We start from the raw sequence: 14,893 nt of genomic DNA, 5'->3' as shown, positions 1-14,893 counted from the left end.
CCCAGTGGGAATTAGGAGCACGTAATAATACCTTATTAGCAACTTACTCTTCACCTGGCAGTCATTACCATTTCCCTGCCGAACGTCCCTTACTTTTACAAAGGCATGGCCGCCTTATGTAAGTAGGAATTAAGAATGTACATTTGGTATCAGACATACTTCTGAGCCGCTTTACAAAGTAAGTTACGTGTAATGCAGAGCAGTCGCTCGGAGTAGTTCGGCGCTTGGAAATAACTTCGGCTGCACGTTACTATGCATCTGATAACGTAATGTGTCGTCGGAGGTGTTCATTTTGCGCTTTACAAGTAGATGACATTGGCCATGATGACAATTTTGGTACTGAAAACTGAAAGAAAACATGGGTTACCTCGTAAGGTGCTTACCTATTTTCCTAGTGGGTACATTCATACATACATACAAACATAATATGTTAAGAAAAAAAACATGTAATCCATTAAATCATGCCTAACGCTTAATAATCAGCATAAACACCTACTTGTGCATACGTTCATTCATACATACCTACATGCATATATACATACATAAAAATGCACACATACTTACATGCATTCGTACATACATGCCTTTTAATGTCAGTCTTTTTTTAATTTTTACAAGTTCCACTGCACTTTTTTTAGTTTAAAACCATAAATAACTAATGATTTGTGAATGAATATAAACAACTGATTATAAACATACAACTGCGAAAACTTCTAAAAAATACATACATACACCTATTGAAAGCTACATACAATAAACTAAAATTCACACATACAAATATATGTATTTAAACACATTAGACCGTACGTCCTTACAGGGAAACAAAAAAAGATCACCCGAACCCCACTGTGGCCAAAGAATTTTTGTATGACAATTTCGAAAATAATTTTTTTTATCAAACCTAGGGGTTGTTTTTTTTTAAATTCCAGTGGCACCTAAATTCGGCAATACATTTTTTAATAGTAATAATTTCAGTGAGCTGTAATTTACTTACTTAGGATGGTATAATTTACTTACTTAGGGTGGTACGCTAGGATAATAAAAACTATTAGAATGGGATACCTAAGATCAATGAACTTTGGAATAAACAAATTTTCTCTTTGAAAGAATTGATAACCTTCTTTTTCGAAGTCGGATAAAAATGTAAAAAAAAACCGAAACCAACGTTTGGCAAGAAAAATAATTTAAATTGCCTTCAAATCGAAATACATCCTTATCAAAGGTTTAATAATTTTTGGTTAGCTTTAATTTAACGACCTTCGCGTAGTACTTTAAGATGATAAGAGCTGAGATCTGGTGGGTAAGTCCTTGAACGGAGTACTTAAGTTAAATGAACTTTGGAATAAAAATTTCGATTTATCATACTTTAATATCTGGCCGTTAATGCCAAATAATTCACGAAAAATCTTTAAGAACATTCGACCAAAAAAAAAATAAAAATCTTTCGAAACTGTCTTGTAAACATACTTTAGATCCGAAGGCGTACGGCGATTTTTTTCGACGAAAAATGTTTAGAGAAGATTATCCACGTTCGAGAAAAAAAAAAAAAATTTCGAAACTGTCTTGCAAAAAAATTTAGATTTGAAGGTATACGGCGTTTTTTCTCCTGGTACGGTCTAATGTGCATACAAACTTACATACGTCTCTCCCTACAAGTTCCATGTATGTACTAACAAAAACACATACTACATCCATAGCTTAAATTAACAGTTTTACACCAACTTCAGCAAAATATACATACAAACACATTTCTATGTAAAACAATTCCCCACTTAACATTTGTTTCAAGTTCAATTTCAATATGCTAGCAAATTTTTTATTTCCAACAAAATATGTGTGCATTGCGAAAAAAAATTATATTTCCTGTCGTTTTAAAAACATATTACAAACATTTTTTATGCTGCATTTAAACATGAGAGCTTTTATAATTGATACTCATTTGGCAAAACTAATTGCCACACTTCAGAAATAATGAGAATATTCATAAAAAAATCTTATATATGTATGTATTTAAACTAAAAAAAAATTATTTGCGCCTTATATCCAATACGCTCAATCAGCAATTTTCGCATAAATTAAATCCTGCTAAGACTGTCATCGATGATGTTAATGCTGATTTTGTATATTGGTTGTTAGAAGAATTTACTATAGAATTGCAAAGTTAAAATTAAGATCAGTGAAGACAATTAAGTCCCACATGGGTGCTAACTTCAGAAAGTATTTTTGTTAAAAATGAATTTATGTGTGTGTATATATATTGTATTCGGACTTGTGTCCATCCGACATATATCTGACCACGAGAGTAAAGCAGGGGTTTTCCAGCTGAAGGAAAGTCACTTCATTTAAGCCCCTGCGATTTATTTATCGATATGTCGAAGCTAAGCCTCTGAGGAAACTGAAGCCTCTTAAGCATGGACGTGAACCAGTTTTGAACCGGAAACCGCTTTTTTCTATTAATTAACTGAATCATTAACCGAACCGAAATTTTCCGCAAATGTTTGATCCGAACCGAAACCTTTTCATAGGGTTTGAAAGTTCGTTTCAACCAATTTTCAAAAGATAAATGTACCAATTTTTTTTTCTTTTTGTTAAATATGGTAATACCTACCATGTTTGTTTACCATGTGGCAACATCAATTATAAAGGCAACCCATCTCATTTGACAGACGCTTGACACTTAACCTTGCGCGTTGTTGCAGTTGAAACTTTTTTCTTTTCCGAACCGCTGAAACGAACCGACCAAATTTTTCATCCGGTTCACGTCCCTACTTCAGTAATATTTGTTGCTTGAATTATATTGGTCGTCATTTCTATACCACATGACAGTCTTGTTCCATTACAAAGTTTAGGTGCATCAAGGTTATGAAAGAAGAATAACAGGCGCTCCAATTTTTAAACTTTTTAGATTATGGAAGGGAATTCCTAGGAGCTCAAGTGAGTTCATAAACTCCCAAGGGTAAGGCATGTACCAAGCTCCCTTTTCTAAGCCCATTTTTTATACCTTATCATAAAGCCAGGTTAATGGCAATGTGCCGAAATTTCATTCGATTCTTTTTATCCGTTGAGATCTGGAAAAACTGCGAGCTAATCTTTTTTACAGCTATACTTTAGTGACGTTCACATGTCCTTTTCTTTACAAGTTACGTATAGATTCGCTCAAAAAGAGTTAAAAATTAGAAAACATCAAAAGAGCTGCAGCTAACAAGAATTCGCAGGGAGAAGTCACGTGGGCTACGGAAGGCCGAAAGAAGTTTAAGAAGTTGCAAGTTCAAGCTATTTAGGAAGCGAATGACTCTGTAAAAATAAGCTTAAGCCATATAACAGGTGTACTGAATGACCAGTCAGCTCAGGCGACTCTTGTCTACCCATAGCGATTTCCAAAGCAAAGGACATTATCTGCCGTCCATTAAACTTCTTGGTTTATTTACGGTTTTAGGGCTAGAAGAGGTATTGCGATGAGTTCTGATAGCACAATAAACCCAAGGGGCACCTCATTGCTCATTAAAACTCTTTGCCATTCAGAGGCGACGTAGAAATGTAAGTCCCTCGTGCGCCAACATAAAGCTCCACACAACAAACTGAGGGAGAAACTTGGCCTGACACTGAATACTATTTGCTGCCCTGCTAGTTATTCCTCCCATCTAATGCTAATACCACCCTATAAGTCAGCTTTGAGCAAGGTCGCTCTATGAGATCTTTGATATTTTATACCAAAACCTAACTCAGCCCCAACGGTTACTATGGTCTATTTTAACTGAGGGAAGTAAAAATGCATAGTACCCTGAATATCTAGATGTGTCTTTGATTCGATTAGTACACAATGCAGTTCGAAAATACCCTATCTCAACAAATTTTTTAAGAAGCACCTGTTTGAGATTTTTTCGTTAAAGATCGGCCTATCTCAAATTTGATTGAATAATGTCCTATTTATGAATTCGGTTCCAAAATATAGATAGAGAAAGAGCGTCTTGAATAAATTTCTAAGATAGGGCGTTCCTCATAAAAAAAAACACAATCCGGAATAGGAATTTCAACTAAATTTTAAAGTAGGGCGTTCTTGAAAAGTTTTCTGAGACTAAAGATATTCTGATTTTCTGAAGTGTGCCAAATAGCAAATACATAATTTATTAAAAATATTTTCGATGAAAACGAAACTCACTCATTTCGCATTTATATATTTATTTCATTTGATTCTATACAACTATGCAAAAAGGAAATTAATATTTCTGCCGGTAATTATGAATGTTAAATGGTTTCGTGCACCAAAACAGACCGCAAACAAAAAGAAACTTCAAAAAACCAAAACTTTTTTGAATCCATTGAACTCACAGCAAATTTTATTTCCTTTTAATCAATCGCCACGCTTGAAAGCAATTGCAAATCGATTTTGTTTTTAAATGATATCAAAAAGAAATTAAACAAACATGGACACACATACACATACAAACTTACAAACATGCAAACATACACAAGTACTACGCCAACTCAACTGATATGCAAATTTTTGTAAAAACTCAAATTTTTACCCAGTACTAAATTTATTTACATATTTATTTGTTTATAAATTTAAAAAAAATGAATATTTAATATATGCAAAAAAACTTTTATTTAGTAATAATTAAAAATATTATAGATATGTATTTACATAGAAGTAAAAAAAATGCAATGACAAACACAAACTCATAAATTCACACTGATAAAATATGAAATATTATATTTACGTAGGTATTTTTAATTTTAAAGCCATGTACGAGTATAAAAACATACACACATATGTATACATACATACATACATGCTTACACATTTATAGATACATACTTACTAAATACTTACTTGTATATTTACACAGGCATGTATGTATGTAATTGATTGGATTGTACGTATAAATTGTGAAGCAAAAAAATCCAAAACTGTTATTTATTTTTTATTTTTGTAAATTATAATTATGCGATAATTAATTATACGCTGAAGGCAAACTGATATGTGGCGTTTATTATAGAACAAAAATAACAAAAAGCAAAAAAAAAACGTACTAACTAAATATGTATGAAAAATGTGAGAAAATACAAATAACTTTTTTGTGAATATATATATTTTTGTTTTAAAAAACAATTTCAAAAAAATTAAAAATAACTGTTTTTTATTTACAAAAGTCACTTGCTTGGAGAAGGGATACACGTCGATGTTTTTGCAAAACCGCCCATCGACCAGTTGCAAAATTGCCTAAATCGCCATTGCGACAAAAATGAGATTTGGTAACCCTGAACTCCAGACACCGAGATTTATGCATAAGAATCGTAAAATCGTTATTAAAACAACACATTTGTAAAATAATAGCTAAAGAAAATATCGCATATCAAGGCAATGCCTTCAAAGAAAAGCCGTATTTTCGCTCTCCTGTAAAATTTTAGTGCCGTAAGATAGGCGGTTTTGCAGTTGGTCGATGGGCGGTTTTGCAAAAACATCGACGATATATTTAGTACACATTAAGGTTAGGTTAGGTTTACGTTGCTTCTGGTCATTTTTCCAGCACACTTAGACCTGCAAAAGGGCCCTTTGTGATACCACAGAGATTTAGAAAAACCCTTAATCCTCCTTGAACCAGTTTATAGAGTCAGCAGTTCTTAGCAGCTGTCGTATCTTCAATTTAACCGCTGCATTTAAATTATTAAATAATCCTGACAGTCCCAGGTTCTTCCTCGTCAAAGCAGATCCTGCAGAAGTCATTGTGGTGCACTCCTAATTGCTCTGCGTGCCTCCCTTAGGGCCAGTTTTTCAGTGCCAGTTTAAACATAGATCACGTAAACATCGTTTATATTGAACAGCTGGATAATATTAGTTTAAGCCAGTCAGCCCGAGCGTTTAACCCAAGTTAAAAACATAGCCGTGCACTGAAAAACTGGCTCCAAGAGTATCTTTCCGGTCAGTAATCCCATGGCTAATGATATTTCTCTCCTATTCAATAATAGAAGATTTCGGCGATTTGCTCATGTCCCACTCTAGCCACATGAGTTTGGCTGTGTTTCATGTACTTGAGTATTACCACTTGCTTCTTTTAGGTATAATTCGCTAATCCTCAGCTGGAAAGAAGCGAGCGATATGCCTAATCTCTTCCAGGCCGGTGAACGTGATGCGAAAGTACCCCTTCTTGCAAGGTCGTCTGCTTTTCGTTTCCTGGTAAGTTACAATATCCTGATGCCCATGCAAGATACATGGCAAACTGCACTTTCGTCTCATTTAGGGGTTTGCGGCAGTTCGTTACCGTATTCGACGGCATTTATAGTGACGGAATCAAGTGCCATAATAGACGCTTAACTGCTATATGACGTAGACTTTATAGCCGCTAGTTCAGCCTGAAAGACACTGCAATGGTCTCGGAGGTGGAAAGACTACTCTAGAGCTATCTCTATCCATCAGTGTAGAGCCGAATCGAATTTTAACGCCCCGGGACTCCTTTCGACCATGACTCTCTACTTGGTATCTCTGTATGATACCTTTCACTGAAAGTGAGCGTAATTACGCTGTAGTCCTTTTTTCGGTAAGTTTTGGTTAATAGGAATGGTATTATGACCAACTCTCCGTGCTTTATAGCTTTTTCGTTTCCTGTAGCCTTAGTTCAGCGCTTGCATGCAAAGCACCGTATGCCCATTAAATATAATTTAAATATAATTTAAATATGTTCAGTTGTCGACCTCTGTTTTTTCTAAACATATTTCATGGAATCAATGTAAGCGGGCCTTGATGCCGCATACGTTTATTTTAATCTAAGAAGTAGTTGGTTACAATTTTCTGTGCGTGTGCAAGTATTTAATAAAAAAAACAGATGTAACAATAAAATTCGTGCAATTAATTAAAACATAATTGAAAATGAATGCAACAAATAATAATTTTAGAGCTACCAACAAAGAAATTGTGGATGGAGTGATTAGATCGGAGTACTATATCCTAATTTGGATGGAGACCAGTATGAAACCGTATGCTTCCATATCTTCTCTGAATATACTGCGAGCCGTATCCAGTTGTGAGTATCTTTCAATGTTATACCGAGTATTTCAGTTATCGAGTTTAAGCATTTGTCAGAGTTGGTAATGATTGAGGATCAATATAAACTGTAAATCCAATAGGCCTACCTTTCATCTTGACAAAGTTTTGGTTGGTCATATGCGCACACATCAACGGAGATAGAACACCGCCCGGAGTAGTGTGTCCGATTGGCTTCCTGAACGTTGTAGCCGAACTCCACTCAGCCATCACTGTCCAAAAATTCAGAGCTCCAGATATGAGAAGAAAAAAATAAATTTTCTTGCAAATTTTGTTGTAATTTTTTCGCTGCCACTCATGATGGCACAACGCCGAAACCGATTTGTCTCGAAACCAAACATGGCAAGGGTTCCAAAATAAATCCAATAATAAAACCCGTCGGAAAAATTAACCAGCATCAACAAATAAATTTCATCCATTGGAGGTAAAACTTTCATTCGAAAGGAAAAATGTGGTATTGAGAGTCTTTGCCGGTAAATGGAAAAGTTTTAGGCAGAAATTCTTTAAATTACTGTAAAGGTGTGTTTCGAAAATATCCATGAATAGGATGGAAAGTCGCGATGATCTGCCTTTAAGTTGAAAAAATCGTTTTTTTGTGTTAATAATTAACCGAAAGAGCCTTGTTATAAAAAGTTCAATAGTAGCTGATTTCCATGCTCTTCGAATGTCTCCCGCTGCATACCTTATTCAAAGTTCAATGACTTGCCATTATTACTGTTACCAGCGATTGCAATTAAGCTTTAAAGTTTTCTTCCTGCAAATCATAAAAAATTTAGCATCAAAGGGGTCAAACCACTGAAATAAAAGTGAATATGAAGTAGTTTTTTTTTCATAATTTCACTGCAGCTATGATAAGTTTTTTGCAACAATATATATATATTTTTTTGCTCAACATAGTACCAGAGTGCCAAGCCGACCTCATTGGCACTGCCTGCAAGTAAATTTTATTGTTATTGTTATTTATTTTTGCATTATAAAAATGTAAATTCATGCGCGGACACAAATTGTTTTTTATGCACATTGCATTACATTTGTTAAAGATTTTTTCTATGTACCTACGTACATATGTACATACAAAAATATATACGAGTATGTTCTTATGCATGCCTGTATGCACATCAAAAAGGAAAAGTTGATGATGACGTTCACTCATTCATTCATTCTTCCTGTGCTGTCAGAAACACCAACAAAAATCATATAAAAAATGTTAACTAAAATGAGGCAAATACAACAAAAAGTTAAATGAAAAAATAAAATCAAAACTTAAGCGCTGAAAAAGTGGCGACAACAACAACTCACTACAACAAAACGTGATAAATCATCGCAAAGGCAGACAAATGGAAGATATAAGTATGTATGCAACATACTTACGTACACTCACGTACACGCAAAGAAATACGAAGTAAGTAGCATCAGTGACCCTGTAGTGAAAAGCCAAAACATTCTAGTAGGCCACCTAATTCATTAACTGGTATGAGCTGGTGCGGAGGCGGACCATTTCATTAAATTCGAACAACTTTCCTCTAATTTTGGTAGCTCCTACGTAAATTTTGCACTGATAACGTGGGCTACCGTTAAAATTGTGCTCGCGTATTACCCCATGGAAGCTGGCACCTTGTTTTTGGGTTCAAAGTCTACAGCTCCTATTCCTTCTATAGTTTATGAATCGTTTCTATACAAATGTAGGACGCCAGCCTGGGGGAGTGTCTCAAATGTTGCTCTGTGGCATAAGTCTTGGTTCAAAAACTATTGACTCTGCTAGGGCAGGCCCATTTGGACCATGCATGGGCTAATCGAATACCAAAGCGGACTTTACACCTGACTGCGATAGTGGTTCCACGGCTTAAACCGGGGAAACTGTCCCACAAGGGAGAGTCTTATCGGCCGATACCTCCCCTTTCCCCGGTACCGAAGACGCTTGAGGCCTTACTACTCTCGCACTATACGAACTCCGTGACCCCAGTGAGGCATTAACATGGGTTCAGTAAGGTGCACAGTGAGGCAACAGCACTTAACGACATAAACACTCAATTAACACGTGGTCTAAACCGAAACCGCGTCTGTGAGACAACAGTTCTTGTACATAGCCCTGGATCTGCCAAGGCGTTTGACATCGTCAGTCACTCCACGCTGCTTGAAGAGGGTTCCCCTCTCCCACAGGCAATCAAACGGTGGTCGGCGGATTATACGACATTCGTCAGTAATTTTTAGAGACAACACCAGCAAACCGAGGAAAATTAAACAGGGGGTTTCACAGGGTGGTGTCGAGTACAGCGCCGCAACAAAGTCTTCAAGACGCGGGCAGCCGAACAGACACCTGCTTGCAGCGAAGCCCGCGCCAAGGCACGTCAGGAGGCATATATTCGAACTGATGGACGAATTCCAGAGGTTCATAACACAACGTCTCGATTCGACTGCATACCGACAGGCCATAAACGGTATTCACAGGGAGTCATTCCCGACTTACATCGACTCCCGACCTGTGAATACCGTTTTGGGTACGCAACCACTCGACTTGGACCGGACAGAGTTTTGTCTGCCTCGGGAGACTGGCACCACAATAGCCCAATTTTTCTCTGGATACTGCAGCAGGCTAAACTCGTACCTGAGCTGAGTGAACGCAGATGTGCTCAATGAGTGTCCGACAGGCCGAGAGTTGCCACATTACTCGCGGTACCCAAAACCCCACTCAGCTAACGCCTCTGTCTCTGCGGAAGGAACCAGTGCAAGTTGCGTGCTTCCTGGGCCTCCTTTTAGCTGAGCCTGATGACAACGTTGATGGGAAAACCGATCAGAGCGGGGTTGAATAGCCACTAACGCAACAACAGCAACAACAACCTGGATTGGAGCAATCTAGGCCGAACATGCACCCGTTTTTCTACTAAAGTGCTCTTATCTAGCGAAATGAAAATTATTGCTTTCAAATATCATGAACCTTTTCGAACGTTTTCCTGGTACGATTCCGGATAAGGAAAAATGTATGAGACCGCATTGTCGGCAAAATTTAAGTTCCTCTGCTGGCCGGCTAGATATCTCTTCTGAAAGGAAGTTACTATACCGAAAATAACCGTTAAATATCAAGATTTTATTTTTAGATCGTGAAAAAATTTTAATTTTTTGATTTTTATATTTTAGGTCAAATTTCATTTTTATTTTTTGATTTTGGTATTTTTCTATAACAAATAATTTTTAATCTGTTTTTTATGACCCATTTAAAACTTATATGGTCTAAAAAACTAAATCTGAAAATAACGGTTATAATATGAAAGAAAAAATTAAAATTAAAAATGACGAGAAAAAATGTATCGAAAAAATAAAACAGTTAAATTTGATCGGAAAATTTTTTCAATTTTAACGGTCAAAGATCATAACCGTTACGGGTCCTGATTCTTTGTAAGTAGGTCGCAGTAGCTCTCCCTACAGGGCAGTTGCGCTCGTTTATTCAGACTCAGCAACAGAAGGATGGATTTGCATATGAATTCACAGGCATAGTTACATACAGATACAATAAATGTATTTATATAGATTTGTAGGTACATTTGTATACAAAAGTACGATATATCACGAAAGAAAGGCAGTCGCCCATAGATATCAGCAGCAGGCGGTCCCGCCGCGCCGGTTGACTTGTCTATCTCACCGCCGATCTATCTGAGCGTCTGTCTGTATCTCATATGTACATGGGGCGTTCCATACCAAAATGGACGGGGTTCACAATTCCTGTGTTCTTTTATCAAAAAATTTTATATGAAAAATTTTTCAAGAAAAAGTGTTTAAAAATATTTATTTTTATAGACAATTTTGATGTGTATATGTGTGATTTTTTTCAAGTGTTTTTCTCGCTCCGTTTTCGAGATATTTGGAAAACTATTAAATCGATTTTGTTTTATGTTTATCCATCAACCGTAAAAATTTGAAACAAATCTAATACATGAAGTGTGAACCCCGTCCATTTTGGTATGGAACGCTCCACATACATATGTGTATGTAAAGGTGCATTTGTTTGACTGACTGTTCATTTGGCAGCTTAACTGAATTGTTGCATTGAAATTCGCATAAGTACTTATATGTACACAGTTATGTAGGAATATTTGTACGCTACTCTGCAGTATGATGATATTATTTATTGTATTTTGTATACTTTTCGCGCCGAAAAACACTCCGAAAACAAAAAATCAAAATAGCAGCACCGCCGTTGAAATTGATGCCGTGAATCACCTTCAGCGCCTGAACGAAATTGGTTTTTTTAGCAGCACTGTGGGGCCTTCATCTCTCCCTCATCTCCTCTCACGCGGCCTCCAGTGAATTGAGTTGGGTGTGTTGGGAGGCACTAAGAGGTGGTGTGGGTAGTATCGGCTGTATGCCTGATGGATGCTGGTAAAAATTGTGTAGCACATCAATGAATGACTGTTGGCATGGATTGAATTGGATTCAATTAAATTCGTGGATTGTATATACATATGTAGACGGATACATATTTGCATAAAAAACGCGAATCTGCTTCTACAAACTGTGCCATTTTGCTTTTGTATTATTCATATTTTTCTACTAGTCTTTGTTTTTATATACAAGTTACAATTCAGTATGAATATATGTATCTTTATACATATGTATATCAATACGTATTTGCATACAGACTTAAACAAAAATGTATACCAGCCTCATATTTAAACTATCACTTCCAGCAAATATTCGTTTTCCGCTGCGCCTGTGTGTGGGTTTATATGACTGCTCTGTATTAATTTAAGTAAAATGTAGCAACAAAATTTTCTCTACTACTATACTACATACGAGCAGCTAAATCTGAAAATTACAAATGTATGTATGTATGTAGATATGTGTACAATAATGTGTATTTAAAAGCTATACAACAATAGCGCACATATCCCACACAAGTTCAGTGGCAAAGTCTACAGTAGGAGATTTGATTGATGTTGAGCATGAATTTTGAGTGAATGGCTCGTTTAGTTTGAGACGGAGAGCCGGTAGTAGGTGGACGTGCTATAATTTAAAGTACTAGCTACGTACATACATATATAGGTAGTATACTGAAAAAAAAACAGAGTCAATTTAAAAGTAGCAAGAGCAGGAATGGACTCCGAGCAGGCAATAATGATTCCGTCTCAGACGAATTAGTTAGTCAAAAAAGCGAAAGGAACACGAATCATTTGATATTTAGATAGCAGCGTTTTTTCCATCGAGCGTTATTAAAAGCCCAACCCTTCACGCTGAGCAAAACCATTGTGCAACGATTATGCCTCGCCAGTCTGAACAGGGTTAGATCGTTGAAACTAGGGCTATTGCTTCAATGTATTAAGATACATTTAAATGGCTGTTAGGGACACCCTCGTCCAGCCGTCTTCAGAGTTAGCTAGTTACCATAGTAGACGTAGAACTTAAGTTCCCTTTACGGTATCCGTGTAGAAGATTAAACTCCATTTTATGCAGACTTACTACGACATATCAATTATGTGTGCGTAAATGATTCTCACATGCTGCCAACCATAGTTTTACCTGAGCACTCAGCAAACACTTCTCACTCATGGGTCTTACTATGTTGAAACAATACATTCACGGGCCTAATCCGTTGAGCTTCACGACAACAATTGTTAAATCAGGGCCTGAATTACGGCATCCGTGATTACTCGTCTCGAATCAAAGGAAAAACATGACAGCTGTGTTTTCCCGCCAATGCTATTTCTGACAAAAAATTGGGCCTTTAATCTGAAAATAAAATTTCCAATTGATTTTCATTCGATCACGGATACCGTGATGCGTGCTTATGCCATTTCTGAGGACGTTTACGGTACACTACCGGCCGTTAAAAGGTAGCACAATTATCCCATTGTGACATCCTAATATTGATTCCGAACGACATTCAAAAAAATAGATTTTAAAAAACATATCGGGGCAGTGACATATGGGGTAATACCTTTGCCACGGTCGCACCTCGATGTCATGCGCGAGTGGGTTCAGAGAAACGGCTTTTGAAAAGATTCTCAAGGGCCACTTAGTGGCTAGTATCCCTATTCCAACATCCGTAAAAAAAAACATCTTCGATTTTCTTTATATTGTGGCCATTACGACGGAGGTAATTCGACTGTAGGCATTGGCTTGTAATAATCCTGATTAGGTGTCGAAGCAGTGTTCGCATGAGGCGGAAAAGTGGAATAGATCTTATCTATCTTCTTATTGAAGCCAAATCTGTCGTACAATCCTTAACACTGCATACCATCTTATTTTCACCTGTTCGATAAAGTTTTTACCCAGCCGGGGCTTGCACGTTTGACACGGTTTGACGTTGCTGCTTTCCAGTTTATTTAAAGTATCTTTGTTGTGTATTTGTGCTTTAAAAGCTACCGTATTATTAGAAAAGGTATCGACTGCATGTAGGCTGAGAGAAGAATCGATCAGCTACCTTGCAGAGTCGTTGACTGATGTTAGCTCAGCTTGAGAAACGATGTTTAAGCCCGACAGTCGAAAACTAAGTTTAAGGGAGAGTTCTTGCGGGTATACATCACTTCACACCTTGAGTTCTAATTTGGAGGATACAGGTTCACAAGAACCTAGCATCCCAATCTCTCCTAAACCTGGAACCTTATAAACCAGTCCAGTGATGTCCAGTCGCAATTCGGTTTTTGAATATATGTACATAAGAATCCTTGGCTTTTGCAGCATTAAATAGCTTCCTGTTTTCTTTTCTAAGGTAGGCGATTTCATTCCCTCACCAATGGGGTTTACTCTTTTCTCGGCTGTTTTATACTTGTAACTCCTTTATGTACTCAAAAAACTCTCTTTTGTATATTCGACACATTGGCGATCGTCAGCCGTGCACGTCGAGGCCAGCTAGAGTTTCGTGGATTGGTTCACAACACTGGATTGGTTCACTTGTCATGTCGTCATCACAGAACTTTGTATATCGGAGTAAATTATAAGAAATAGATTTCTCAATAAATTAATAAATACGGGCTCTGGTCTTACCTGCTGCTAGGGCTGACGCCAAGTGGTAAGTATTATAATTTTGTTTAAAAAAATTTGGGCTTAACAACCCAGAGTTTTTGGTCTTTTCCTTTGTCACTGAAATGTAAGAGAAGTGGTTTTCGAAATATGTTGTTGGGTCTGATTCAGTCAAAGGGAGAGTCTCCTCAGTTACATTTTAGATCTATATGAGTGCAAGAATCTCCAGTGTCGCGACGTAAAGATACTTCCGGAGCCCAAGCTCTCTTGTAATTATGTCAGCGTCGCGCCATACGTCAGCCTAATTTGGCTCTGGTGTGAGCCAGCGTTGCGCACGTCGGGATCTTTCCGAAAAATCTCCTCAAATACCTGGCAGAAATCCACCAGACGAACCTCCTATCGATGACCGCCAGAACCAAATTTTCTCTCGCAACATCAGTTAAAGCCGTTAGACACCGTGAAGGATAAACTTCCTTTCCTTTGAAATATCTTCAAACAAATTCTCATATCGGCCCTCAGCGGATGACAAAGTTTAATTATTAGATACAAATACAGACATAAGCTCTGTTATGTTCTTTTTTTAGGTCAAATACTTAAACTTGACCAAAACTAAAGCTTTCTGACTTTCTCTCTTTCTGGCTACCTTCGCGTACTGTAGACTACTCTCGACATGCACGAATATTTTCGTTGATATTTTGCATATCTTTGCAGAGAGAGGATTTGTAACCTTATTTATTTATAGTCAACATCTACTTTTTTTATCGCCAGCTCACTTTTTCCAATAAATCGTAAGAAAATAATTTACGTTATCCATTGGCAATACTCAGTGAATTATAACCAGTGCATCGGCTGCATTAAGAAGCCATCATAAGCTATTTATAAAACTAGATAAGTATG

The sequence above is a fragment of the Rhagoletis zephyria genome, unplaced genomic scaffold, assembly GCF_001687245.7.
Source record: "Rhagoletis zephyria isolate East Lansing unplaced genomic scaffold, Rhagoletis_zephyria_1.1 Rzeph_scaffold_05686, whole genome shotgun sequence".
NCBI lineage: Eukaryota > Metazoa > Arthropoda > Insecta > Diptera > Tephritidae > Rhagoletis > Rhagoletis zephyria.
Note: the sequence above shows the minus strand (reverse complement) of the source record.